The 15,065-nt window shown below is 25.8% G+C and overlaps 1 protein-coding gene across 3 annotated transcripts in view; it reads left to right on the forward strand.

The window, feature by feature from the left end:
• The first annotated feature begins 5,967 nt into the window (after window positions 1–5,967).
• Window positions 5,968–15,065, forward strand: part of LOC113552216 (leucine-rich repeat-containing protein 24-like) — a 155,517-nt gene continuing 146,419 nt past the window's right edge. For 2 of the 3 annotated variants that reach the window (XM_026954970.1, XM_026954972.1), the window contains exon 1: window positions 5,968–6,315. The gene's annotated coding sequence lies outside the window, so the exon portion shown is untranslated. Of the gene's footprint in view, window positions 6,316–6,791; window positions 6,968–15,065 lie in introns of all 3 variants that reach the window. The other variant, XM_026954971.1, reaches the window with a different exon arrangement.

A 15,065-nucleotide genomic window follows, 5' to 3' on the forward strand; every position in this document is an offset into this window, starting at 1 on the left:
ATACAATCATAATAAACTTATTGTCATTGATTTTATAACAGACGGATATTTAACTTATCAGCGTATGTGTATACCAACACAAACTACCCTATTTAGCCATATGCAGGAATTGAGTAAAATAATAGCTGAAGGAACTAACACTTAATTTTTTTTTCATATTTACATGAATTAAAGTATTATTTTCTTTAAGTAATATAGGTTCACATATAGTGATCGAAGTAGTTTTTATTATATATATTAAATTACGAGTAAACAAAACAATTTACTTATTTGTTTCTTGTAGGTTGTTCTTATATCAATTTAAAAATGTAAAAAATGCATTTTATTCGTCTTTTTTGATAAACGTTTTTGTTACAAGTTGTTTGTCTTTTTGTATAGACTTATTTTTCTCGATTAAAGCCAATGACGCGTTATACTCACAACATATACTAAGCAACAGAGACAAATCTCTGGTTCTTTTTTTTATTTTAAGTTTTTAACTTGAGAAATCTGTTTCATAATATTATATAATATCGAATAACAAATGAATGCAATGATGTAAGAGATAGAAAAAAAATTGTAGTTTTTATAGAATTAAGAATTTTCCAAATGGAGTAACTTTGATCCCTGGTTTTTAAAATAATTTTTCCTATTTAATAAAAGGTGGTTAGCGATGTTTATTTAGTTCAGTGGTAGATGGTAAACAAGGAATATTCATCACTTTTACTAAGAAAATATTCTTAGTTTAATTTAAAAAAAAAAAATAATTATACATATTTTTTAATATTTTGTAAACACAGCATTTTATAGTCCAAAAAAAAAAAAATGTGTTTATTTTATTTAGGCAAATTTTAAATTATAATTATGAAATAACTTGATTACAAATAATAAAATATTGCGTTCATTTATCACTAGTAAAATGTTTCAACTTTCAACATATTAAAAAATATACATATAAATGTATACAAAATACATTTGTATTAAACAATAATATAAAAAAAATTAATTAATATCACCGTGCTTTTGAGACAACAAAAAAATTTACAAACAACTATTAATATCATTATATTACATTTTACCAAGTTTTAGAAACAGCGTTCTCGAGATTTATTAATAAAATGAGAAAAAATATTTGATAGCAAATTTTTTCATTATAAGTGAGTTTCTTATTCCCCTCCGTCACAATTACAATATTATAAAATAAACATTAAATATCAAGAAATATAATGTTTATAATATGCCTTATATTTGGTAAAAATATTTTAATTTTAATACATAAAGCCATAAAGGTACATAATATATAAATATATATCGATTTTTTTTAATTCTTAAGGTATTATATCAATAACTTATTTTTTTTTAATAACTATTTATTTATGAATCGCAAACAATGTTAACCGTTCTAAAAAATAACATTACCTAAATTAACAGAAATAAAAAATTAAACTATAACAAATTTTTAAATTTACTCCTTATTTCAACCATTGGGTATCTATATTAGACAACATTTTGTTATTTGAAATATTTTTATGAACACTTTTTTTTAAGAGTTAAGAATCGATGTGGGTGTAATAAACCTTATCTCAAATAATCGGCAAGTATAAAATTAATACATAAAGTGAAACATTTTTGGCTATGACTGGAAATATATAATTTAATTTCAATTTTAACTACCACACATTCTTAGCTAAGCAAGGGTTACGACTTGAATGTTAGTTGATTTGAGGTAAAATGTAACATATTCATCAATAATTGTTAGCCATTAAAATATATATATATATATACTTTAAAACAATACAAATAAAAAATGATTTATAAATGATCACAGATTACATAATATTATTATAATTATTTTACATTTACAGTATATCCATGAAAAAACGCTAATATCTAAATGCGATGATGGTAGAGAAATGTCTTCGCCCTCCTCCACATAAAGATGCCCATAGAATGTAATATATATGATATAAGTTCTCACAGAGTTCAACTATCACAATGCGCACAATTATAACATTAGCATTTTATTACTCCCGTGCAATTAATGTTCTTAATTAATGATTGTATATATTAAACAAAAATGTACTAACTAATTTACTTAAATGGTGAAAACACATAAATTGTATTTTCTTTCATCGGTCTACGCTATCTGTAATAATAATAATACAGCTACACTATGGGGTATTATTTCCTCTGGACATTTGTAAAGTAATTAAAGTTATTTGGAAAATTATACTTTATAAAAAAAAAAAGATTACACAAGTTATATATATATATAACTCTTATGTAAATTTGTATATTTTACTAAAATCCTTCTACACGGCTGGACCGATTTTGATGAAATTGTTTGTTTGCTTAAATGAGTCCCTAGATGATTTGGCCCAAACAATTGAGACCGGTAGGTGACACTGTAATCGGTTTTTAGAAAGTCTTAACATTTATATGTCTAATGAATAAAATGATAAAAATATGCTACGTAGTGTGCTCACTTATTTAAAAAAAAAAAATGACATCCAACTGTGGATGAGTGGTCCCTGAGATCATTAGCATTTACATATGTTATTTGAGATATATCCATGTAAAAATTTCCTAAGACCAGGTTGGGACCAGTTGTGAATCTAAACTATTCAGGAATCAACATAAATACACACAAACGATTTAATAAAAATCGGTCCAGTCGGTTAGGAGGAGTTCAGTGGCATGTACGCGTATAAAAGAATTATGTATATATATATATATATATAATAAAGATGATTATCAAAACAAAAAATAAATATGTAAATTCCACTCTTTGTACCGCTAAAGTATATTATAGTCTAATATTGACCGCACAAATTGACAATAAGCAGTACTTTATAGACTTTTACTGCAGCATCTTGAGCTTAACTAGAATTAATGTTAACCGTGGTCCACGGGTCTTATTACATATAGGTATTAAGAACTAAACAAAAGTATAATTTACATTTTCTTGGCAAATGCTTTGTATTATGTATACTATTTGCATGTTTATATGTTATTACGTTAAAACAATGCAAATATTATGATAATCTAGTGCAAACATACGTAGTATAGGTAGTTGGTACATTATTGTTATTATATTATTTCATACGAGGTAATTTGTCGCGGGTGTTTAATTTTATGGCTTTAATCACTTCGACTGGTGTTTATAATTTAATATGATTTATAAAAATAATGTCTGTTAAGTCAATTTGTATGAATTTTTGAACATTGTTTGAAATGAATTTAGAATTTCGTACAGTTTTGCTATAATATCTTGTAGGTGGACTATACTGTATAACTATTTACTACATTCAATCCCGTTAGTTTAAAAATATTTATATTTTTCTATACTTTTTGCCAATCCAAGCAGGATTTTCTTTTCTGAGATCTGAAATCCACGTATACGAAATCGACTCGATCGTTCCTCTAAGCTGCAATGACGCAGTGATAGAAATATTATTTTAGTTAAGAAATATAAACAATCGATTTTTGAAATTTAATGGATATTGCAATGTTTTTCCAACCACGTACTACGCATATAATATGTATCTATAGCGTCACTGAAAATGTACAGACCCCCTTAAGAGTCTTTATAAAACCGGAATCGTACTTTTTCAAAAACGTTCCATCAATGATCAAACATACTCACAACGATTTCGTATACTAACGTTTTGTCCTCTTAAGGGAATCTTTCATCCTGATGTATGTCGTGTTTTCGAATTGTATTTCAATTTTTTAGATTTTGCCACTCAAAAAACCACCGAACTCGAGATACCAATATAATATAATTGATTTATTTTGATTTTTGTAATCTTTACTTAAAACTATATTTTATTTCTCTTTCATCTGAAAAACCGTAACGTAAACGGTTTATTTAAAACACCACACATACGTTTTTATTATATTTACATAATTACAATTACATAATTACATTATCATAATATTAAAAATTATAGACCTATTATGTGTGTGTGTGTGTGTGTGTCATGGTAACCATATAAGTTAGACAAAGATCTACATATATTCACGTTTCTAATCGTAATATTATTTTGGATTTGAAATTAAACATTGCGTGATGATGAGGTGAAAAGTGTTTATAGGGATATGTCATTAGCGTGGTAAAAAAATAGTATAATTGAAAATATATCATATACTATTCATTCATGCACAAGTATTTTTTTTTAAATTATAATTTATAAGTAATAAAAAACAAAAATTATAATTTGTATTACTATATTTTATCGTTTTGAACTTTCGAAATATTTTGATACATAAATATCAAATTTCAGACGAGTGGTTTATGAGTTATAGGTATTTAAAATTAAAAATGAGCGGAAGTGGTGTGGTATACAAGTGCCTCGCAAAATGTTAGTCCATTACTCCAATCATTTAAACTTTAAATACCTATATATAGTTCTCTAATTGTCCAAAATTTGATTTTTAAATATCGAAATACTTCGGATAATATTCTGCTTCAATATTACTTTTTTTAATATTTGTTTTTTTTTTATACAGGGTGATTCTTTTATCATAAAACACTCATTATTTCAAAAAGTATTCATGTTTTTGAAAATATTTTTTTACATAGTCAAAAGTTATTAAAAAACAACGTTTTTATTAAAAAATTATATTTTTAAATATTTGTTATCCTTATATTTTTTTAAGTTTTTCACATTTTTGAATGACAGCCTAGTTTTAATTTCATATTCCAAAGCAAAACAATTTTCTGAGTATTTTGATATATAAAAATCGAATTTAAGACGAGTAGTTTGTGAGTTATACGTATTTAAGTTTAGACAAGCGGAGTAGTGGACAAACATTTTGCGGAGTGACCCCGTACTACTCCACTCCGCACATCAAAACTTTAAATACGTATAACTCACAAACTACTCGTCCTAAATTTGATTTTTATGTACTAAAGTACTCAGAAAATTGTTTTGCTTTGGAATATGAAATTAAAACTCTATATTGCCATTTAAAAAAGTAAAAACTTAAAAAAATATTTTTTAATTAAAACGTTGTTTTTGAAGAACTTGAAACTATGTAAAAAAATATTTTCAAAAACATGAATACTTTTTAAAATAATGAGCGTTTTATGATAAAAGACATCCTGTATATAACTTCCAATGAAAGAATCCAAAAAATATTAATAATTTTTAAAATGTCGAAAAGTGGTTCGTTATATAAAAATCACCATGTACTTATACATAATAATATAATGACGTATAATACGTTTACTAATTTAAATGTATATAAATTTAATAAAGGATTCTTCATATTAATATATATGATTTGTGTGATGTAAATCATTTTAACCGTGTTTAAACTACATACGTACATTCAAATGACATAAAAATCGTATAATCATTGATATTAAAGTAGTATATTTTGTATGATCGTGATCGTGAATTCCTTATAAAATCCTACACCACGAGTCATCAGCTTATCGAATGGTCAAACTCTCTTGATTCGTATTTTATTTCATTTTATCAATATATTATTGTAAGTTACATTATGTGTATGTCGTGTTTGACATAGAAAATGATTTGCAAATAGAAATATTATTATTTTTATCATTGCGTGTGGCGTACAAACGGATTCGTTTGTCGAAATTTTAATTTTTCACTTCCACTTCCGGCCCAAATTACACTTCTACTTATTGACCACACGTCATACATAAACAAGATATTATTTTCCGTATCTGTGTAATATACGTTTTATATATTTTATAATATATAGCCAATTAATATTGTATGCCGTCCGCTTTGATTAATTCTGTCGTTGCCCATCGCCCAGTCCAATTTGTTTTCCGTTTTTGAAAACGATAATATCCGTATACCTATCTATCGTAGCGCCAAAGACATTTTTTTCTCCGTGGCCGTCTTCTTCTTATCCGTTGCCCGCGTGGCGCGCGTATCATCGCCACCGTCCCGATTCGGCGCCGCCACCGCACCGCTGCCGACACCGGAGTCGTATTCCGGGTGACGACTCGTTGCGCGGCGCACGTGCGAGTGTACTGTTGTGGCGACTCGGCGGCGGTGCCAGTGGCGACTATATAAGTATAAATACGATCACGCGCGGGGTGTAAGCACCTCATAATATTAACGTGATCATATTATTGCCGCTGTTGTCGTCGTTATCATTACGACTTAAATTTTCGTACTTCGAATCACTCTCGTCCTCAAATATAATAATATACTTTCGACCGTTTTAATCGTTGTTATTGTTGTTGTTGGTGTTGTTGGTGTTGTGGTTGTTGTTGTTATTGTTGTGGTGTCAAGGGTGCAGTTGTTTTCGGCGTACTTCACAAAGACCAGTAACACTATTTTGATAAATCATGTGAGTACTTTGTGATACATCAGCTATCATAATTATTATTGTATAATATTATAGAGTTGTACACAAATTGATTTTAAAAACTAAGTATTTTAATATGGCTTTTAAACATTATCATGTAATTTGAAGTAATTATCATCGCTATTAATAAAATACTACTTTCTCAAAACATTTGACAAAATGTTCACGTGACTATAAAAGGTACAAATAATTTTGTATATAGTTTCGTGTGTACCACTCTCATCATTGAGAAATACAAGTGTAATAATTAATGTGACCAAATTGAATTCAATAATAAATCATTGTATACTAAAACAGTAAAAACGATTATGAATGAAGAGAATAAGGGATGGATTAGCATTTATTTTTAAAGATACATATTATTTTTATTTGTTTATTCACAATTTGGTAGGTGTAAAAATTTTTTTCCAAAACATTACATATTATAACATTTTATTTTTTTTTCTTACTTTAAACAGGACAGTTCAAAATCAGAACAATAATACAGCAAACAGCAAATTTTATAAATTATTATAAATACATATGTCATAATATTACATGAAAAACACGATTAGAATATCATCTATTGGTAACAACCCTTTGGAGTGTATAGATTACAAGTCAATACTGACGTATCGTAGAATGTTATAAATAGGTTTGTGATATAAATAGCAAAAATATTTTAAAATGTAGTCGTTAATAGAAATAATAATAATATATGGAGTAGTTAAAAAGTTTAAGTTTCTATGGTTAATATTTTTTTGAAACACTTAAAAACTGATCGAAGAAAAGTGATTATTATTATTATTTTTTTTTAATAAGCATTTTTAACAAAATTTTAACTTATCTACAGGTGCTTTGTAGGTATAGACAAAATTGTTATAATAGAATTTGGGTATTTTTTTTTTTTAATTTTTGTAAAAATAATTAATAAAGAACATAAAATAAATGTATATATATATTATATACATAGAATTTCAAGTTTTTTGACCAAGTAAAAAGCTATCAATTTCAATCCAAACTTTTTTTTTAATTTCTATAAATAGCTCAAAAACTTTTAAAAAATGTTAAAATTATATTATCATGTTTATATTCTAGCCACGTTAAGAAGTAACCACGACGGTCAACTTGCGTTTAGGGGTGTGGCTTTACTATGTGGTAAGTGGACAGATATTTGAATCAGTGGGGGCTTATTATCGGGTGTTACCTAACACCGCCACTGCCAAAAAAAAAAAAAAAATGATCGTCACGGAAGTTCTTTCTTAACGCAAATAGATTGTAGAAAATACTATTATATAAAAGTGTCAAGTCTTTACGGCTTTTATATATATTTTTTCAAAAACTGTTATGTAAAAATTCTCATTTTCTGTTGTCTTTGATAAGTGTTTCCCAATTATTTAAAAAAATACTAAGATTAGAATAACTATAACTTTGTTTTAAATGTTTATTTTATAATATATTTAACGTACAATATTAAAATATTTCCGAGTATACTGCGAAATTTCATGCATCATGTTATTTTAATCTCTTTAGATATTATCCACGCCAAACAAGTTTGTGTGACTGTGTAAGTCTATAATAGTAGTTTAATTGTTACTTTAAGTTAAATTGTTTCAATAACTTAAAATTATTTTGTAAATTTGTTTTTCATCGCCATAGTTACTCTTTTATTCCAGGACAATGAAGAATGATTTTATTTTTTATTTCTAAACATAATATCACTTTATCATTACACCTACATTATAACCATTATATTGCAAAAATAAAATAAATTGGTAATGGACTTAACCAATAATTTATGATTATAATAAATATATAATATAATATTTTGTAAACAAGTCACAGTTTAAAAATATATTGTTTTTTTTAAATAACCCAACATAATGTCAAACTACGATGAATGATTAATTTTTTTCAAGGGTTGCTGCTAAATGAACCTTTGCATTGTAAATTATAATTGATTTTTTTAAATGTATCTAGTAAATAATTTGGATTTATTATAAAACATTAAAATTCAAAAATACAAATAACAATAATTTAATTAGTTAAATAAATTATCAACAATTGTAAATTTAAATATTTGTCTAAGTTTATATTTTATGTACCTACATGCACTTATTTTAATTATTGTTTACTTAGATTTTTAGTTATTGTAATTTTGAAATTGTAAATTATTATATTAAACTATTGCATTATATAACAGATTTAATGATATGTAAATTTCACATACATATTATAAAAATCTCTTTTTAATTAAATTAAATTACACCAAATCATTTTGAACCAGCCGTTTTTATTTTTCAAGCGGTCATCTAATAGCTTTGTTGAATGGTCCATCAGATGAATTACAGCTATTGTTGTAATGGAAAATATTTTTTTTTTTTGTTTTGTTTTTAAACTCTTTTTATCGTAAGGTCTCAAAATAAATTGTGGCCAGGACCTCTTTATTGTTTGATCCACAATAATTAAAACAATATGGTAACTATTTTGAGTCTAATCGTTTGAAATATACTCAGTCGATAATAGAAACAATATAATTATGTATTTATTTTAAGATTATATTGTAATTTAGAGAAAAATTTTGCTGTAAAATATCAATAGAATACTGAAAAGGTGGTAATTTTTCCTTAAATTATTAGCATCACTGATACGTTTCATAATTAAGCAGGATCTCTAGTCCAATCAGAAGCATTTTTTTTCTGATGTATTGAAGAAAATATACCTCGTAATATCTAGAAAAAATAGAATAATTTTCGCTTATTTGAATTTTTAAATAGTTTTATAAAACGCTTTCTACTCTATAGTCAGAGAATTTGGAATATCTAGCCAGAATTTTAGATAACTTTGTGTATAATATTACTTACAATAAATTTTAATGATTTTAATATAATATTATATTTCTAACAAAGAGTGGGACTTCTTATTCAGTGTTAATGCATAAGATGCAAAGCTTTGCCCTACTGTCTTAATCCCTCTTTTATTGTAATTTTTTCCCATCGATGTATTAAATTCATAGGCTTCGAATCAAGTTTTTAACAATTTTTCTAGTTTATTAATTATTTAGCTCACCGGACAACACATTATGTTCGCATAAAATATTAGTTCTGAATTGTGACAGGAGCTCATCATTCTAGATTGTGTCTTTTAAACATTTATATACTATGTAAAAAACATGATTATTTATTTAAAAATTACCTAATATTACATAACATACAATACAAAGGATAAGGTGTTAGATGAATTTATGTGTTTGTATTTACTAAATAAATAATATATATCATTAAGTAAAAATTAAATTTAGTAAAATACAATTATTTTAGTGTGACAAATTCGAATATAAGATAGCCAGGTAGGCAATTATTGTTATCTACATACTATTATATTGAAGAACATGTATTATTAGTACATATTATATAATATATATATTTGCATAAAATATCACTTTGAACAATAAAATTTTAGTAAATAAAGGTAATGTTTGCGAGTTAAACTTTAGTACTTTGAAACTCTATAATTTTTGTTCAGCTTTTTTAGTGCAATGTATACCTATAAATATGTTGCATGAGTGCTGTCATGACCATTAGATCATTAAAGTATATAAAAAAAAGTACAATACCGAACTACTATTTTTTGATAATAAAATGTCATGTAATATATACCTTCTTAAGTGGTTCTTGAAATATGACGTTGACACACTTTTAATCGTTTTTAAACCCAATATATTATGATTTTTTTTTTTTTAAATGATCATAATAGTCATTTAATAACACCTTTATTTTTTTTATAAACACATTTTCTTTGTTTCAATGTATGAATCGATACTATAAGGCCAAGACTATTCGTGGTAAGACATAAAATATTATCGACAAACTCGTTTAATATAACATAATATTATATTATCGCATTTCGTTTATCCATTAAATATCTGTTTAGCCACCGTATTCCAATGGAAGTTATATTATAAATTTATAGAATATCGATATTATAAGACCACTGTTTTTAGTTGTTATGAGTATTTAACGTATTCGAATAAGTTTTTTTTTCTAAAAACACAATGTGTGAAATTTAAAACATATTACATTTAATAATATTTATGTGACATACAATGTTAAATACTAGTATCGTTAAATAAGTTTTACATTTTTTTTTTTTATGACGTTATGGAAGAACGGATGGATGCAATATGGACCGTATGGCAAACGAAAAATACCCTAACGATAAAAATACAAAAAAATAATACATAATCAAACGGGTGCGGGTGACTAAATGCTACTTTTCGACGAGCTTTTACATATTTAACGTTTATTAGTTTCTACGTCGAGAAAGAATTAAAAACCATTAGGAAATATCATAAAGCGATGGCGATGGTAGTCCGAGTGATGGAAAAATATCACACAAAAATCATATTTATATACACAGCATACTAATAAGTATTGTTCTCAGCGAAAAGTTCATTGGAAAGTTTGGTTGCTTTCCCCCCCCCTTTTTAATGTAGTCTTTGATTTGTATTTTTTTCAACTTATCTATAATAATGCAAATATAAAATCAGCATCAAATAGAATAATATTGTAACTATTAAAAAAAAGTCCTAATACAATTATTAATGCTTAAGAAGCGTGGGAGTTCTATTCATGGCAATAACAATATCAAAAGAATTTAGTTGCTCCTCGTCTTCCACTGGTCAGGCTGCAGATACACTATTAAATAATAGCTAGTGTACATAATATTACAATATATATATATATATATATATATATATATACTATATAGGTCGTATATTGTAGGTGAACATATTATATGTGCCAGTGGGTTGCGTGTCGACCCTGTATTATATTATTATATGTAATGCGCGCGTGCGCGTGTGTGTGCGTGTGCGGGCGCGTCAGTATTATGTGTGATACATAAACTAGTCGAGTTTTCTCTCCTGCCAGTCTTACTTTTTTAGATTATTTATTTTTTATTATTTTTTTTTCTCAAATGCGGATTTATTTCATTTTTATTTTATTTGCACCGAAATCCAATAACGAAGGGAGTAGGGTTAAATCTTGTCGGGCGCGCTGTTTATCTCAACGGCGCATTCCCAATGGATTGAACGTACGGTGACTAGAGCCAACCTCCGACAAACCAAACGAAAGATTACATCACCCGCGAGTGTACCTATACCAAAACATATATTATACACGGTATTCACCAAATTCGTTATTATATTAAATTTCATTTTTTTTTTTCGATTTCAATGCATACACAAATGTGCACAGACGTATTGTTTTTCGTTTCCCCATATATGAACATTATTTTCATATTTATACTCAATTCCTTATGTTTATTTCCCGTATTCCTCTTCACTATTTGGAGTGTACAAACGGAAGACTCGGCTAAGTCACTTTTGTACCCACAATGTATGTAAAATCTTTTCCGTCCACATTAAACCTCCACTATATTTGATAAGATACTGCATTTAAACATAAATATTATCTGTGTTTGAATTCTACCAAAGTGTTTATCTAAATAGTATTTGAACAAAGTCGAAAAAAATGAGACTGAAAATAAAATAAATTATTTTTTCTACGTTTGATAAAATATATACAACGAAAAACTCTATATAACGTAAACATGACATACTATTGGTTGGTTTGCTTTATAACCCATTAGTCAATTCATTCTCTATAACGTATAGTCACTCTCAATAACGAAACAATATTTTATGTTTCATAACACAATTTACCTGTTGAGTATTATAAATTATAAAAATAATCGGCAAAAATGCCGAAATTTCCAAGAACGATTACATTCTTGCATTATTTACTTTTAATATCGTAATAACACCATCATTATCGATATCGAATATATTAATTTTATTATAGACGTAATTTTTAACACCAATTTTGTTTTTTTTTTAAACCCTCTCTACTACGAAAACTTTCTTTGACGAAAGAAATCTCTTGTTCCCTTCAGATTCATTATAAAGAGTTTTCACTGTATTATTAATTACAATATCCATATTTTATCAAAATGAAATAAAATATTATACTCAAAACAACTTCAAATAAAAATATTTTATACATAAGCAAACATAACATATTATATAAAAAAAAAAAAAAATCATAATACATTGTATACGACTTTAATGTTGGTATGTAAATTGTTTCTATTCATTTTCAGTAAAAGTATACAAAACATTTAAGTATATTATACGAGTACATCTTTATATTTTATATTTCTAAAATATGTTTTACTAATCATTTTTTTTTAAATATTTTGTATAACTATAAATATTTTTTTAATGTTTTTAATAAATTATTTACCTATTTATATTTATACTTAAAAAACCGTCATATTAACATTTATTTTTTTCTTTGTCTATATTGTGCAAAAGAAATATATAACATATTTTGACGATTACGACTCTCTGATTCTGTTCAAAGCAAAAGCACCTATTATATATTTTATAAGGAAGAATATTTCCTGTACATCGATTGGATAGTTTTAAATATTTTAAATTTTTTAAATATAAGCATTTTTTAATTTAAATCAATTTTGATTATTTTTAACCATTTATAGCTTATTTAAAAACTAAAATGTTAAAAATCTATTTAGTCCATGCATAGAAAATATTCTTTTTTTAAAAATATATAATATGTGCTTTTGTCCTAAACTTAACCAGAGAGTCGTTAATCGTGGAAATATAGAATATGTTTGTTCCTATATGTGCGAGATAGGCAGAGAAAACAAATGTTAGTGTGTCGACCCCTTAAGAAATTTTTTAAATAAATCATTGTTTTAAATTTTAATATAAATTAATTTACGCATTAATAATATATAATTTCACATTCTTTAACGTCGATTTAAAATGTAATATCACTTCGAATTTATTTCCCTAAGTGACGATTCGAAGATGAGAACACAGTACTTTTGTCAGGTCACTTTAGTATTAATCAATTAATGTTGGTTAAATTGGGTAGGTTATAGAGTGGAAAATGTAATTAATTATTTAAACCAGCTCAAATACTAACCATATACATATTACAATGATACAATGTGTTAACACTTAAGTCTTAACGTTCTGGTTTCTATGGTTTTGTAATAAAAGCATATATTATGTCGTGTTGTTTTCTGATTTATGTTGAATAAATCACGAGGGATGTGTAATCAACAGTTCAGTTGTGTCCTTGTCCTCGTCCTGGTTCCATTGTTAGTAAATAAATAAAGAACGAAGATGGGATTTAGTGTGAAATACAAAGAAAGCTAAATAATTGTTTAAAGATTGACGTACATCATCGATTATAAAAAAATAAAATTTAAAAATGCAGTTTTCAACATTTATAGATGTAAGTTTTCAAATATTAAGTGATTTTGAAACAACCCAAATTATTATTTTATCTACTAGTTTGTTAATGGAGTAAATTTTTTGATTGAAAAGGAAATTACGTAATTTTAAAATAATGTTTTCGTTAGACGCCTACTCGTATAATTTCTACTATATTTGACGGGTATACATTTCTTAAATGGTCGTACATTTTAGTATTATGTAGTAATTATTAAACTTTCCATTCATAAAAAAAGTAATTAAATGCTTATTAATCATCATAATTTTAAATAATCATCATTATAAGCTATTAACTATGATAGTAATCACAGTTTTGATAAGAATAAACTACTAGGGAGGATTGAGAAAAATGTGATGATTAAGCGCTGAATAACCGGAACTTTCTAATGAATATTGAGCGAGATAATTTGCAATAAATAAAATTCAAGGGCTGCAGAGTATTAATCTGATAATGTAGACTTATTGTGTTTAGATAAACTAATGTTCAATCATAGGAAATTTTGCGTGAATTTATCCAGATGTTCCAAAAAAAAAAAAAAAATTATACTAAACAAAAATATGTCATAAATTGGTTAACCAATTTTATGTGGTTAAGAGTGGGTATGAACTATGAAGTAATCGACTATACAAATATTGTTTTAAAAAAGCGACACTGATCCAATTTTAATTTAATCAAATATAATTATGGTTTTGTTAAAAACAGATGGTTGATCATATTTTTCGCCGTTTTGCTACTTCGTCAAAGAATATACCGAAGTACCATCTGTGTTCAATTTACAATCTATTCATTGCTCTGAACTTTTTGAGCTTTTGTACTTTATTATAAAGTGTTACGTAGCAACGTATTTGTGGAAACAAGAACTTCACTTTATAACAAAGAGAAAACAAATGTTTTTAAGATGTTTATTATAGTTAGTTTGGCAAAAATTTTTTTTTTTTTTTAATAAAATAATAAATACATTTTTAAAACTTAATAAATGTGGTATGCCAGAGATATGAGTATGAACTAGAGTTAAAATAAATTAATAGCATTTAAAGTGTGAAGCTAACATTAGATAATGTATTATAAAATGGTATTGTTGAGCATATATTAGATTATTTAAAATTAATTTCCTCTTATTTATTGACATCCTAATGACTTTAAAATTATATGATTTGATTTGATTTCTTTTACTTTATTATGCTATTCAATTATTAATTCATGAATAAATTAATTTGATCAAATGTTTTTATAACGACATAAAGTTGTACATACATTGCATTACCTGTTAAAAATATACAAATATAAAAAATATAATTATTTTATGTGTTATTATGTTAATTTAGTGTTTATTTAACTATAGTAATTTACCATAACCTTTAAAGAAAAGACAAGTGTTTTCATTTAATTATTTATATTTAAGTTACAATGTTTGAATCAAAAGTT

This window comes from Rhopalosiphum maidis, chromosome 2 (assembly GCF_003676215.2).
Source record: "Rhopalosiphum maidis isolate BTI-1 chromosome 2, ASM367621v3, whole genome shotgun sequence".
In the NCBI taxonomy this organism is placed as follows: domain Eukaryota; kingdom Metazoa; phylum Arthropoda; class Insecta; order Hemiptera; family Aphididae; genus Rhopalosiphum; species Rhopalosiphum maidis.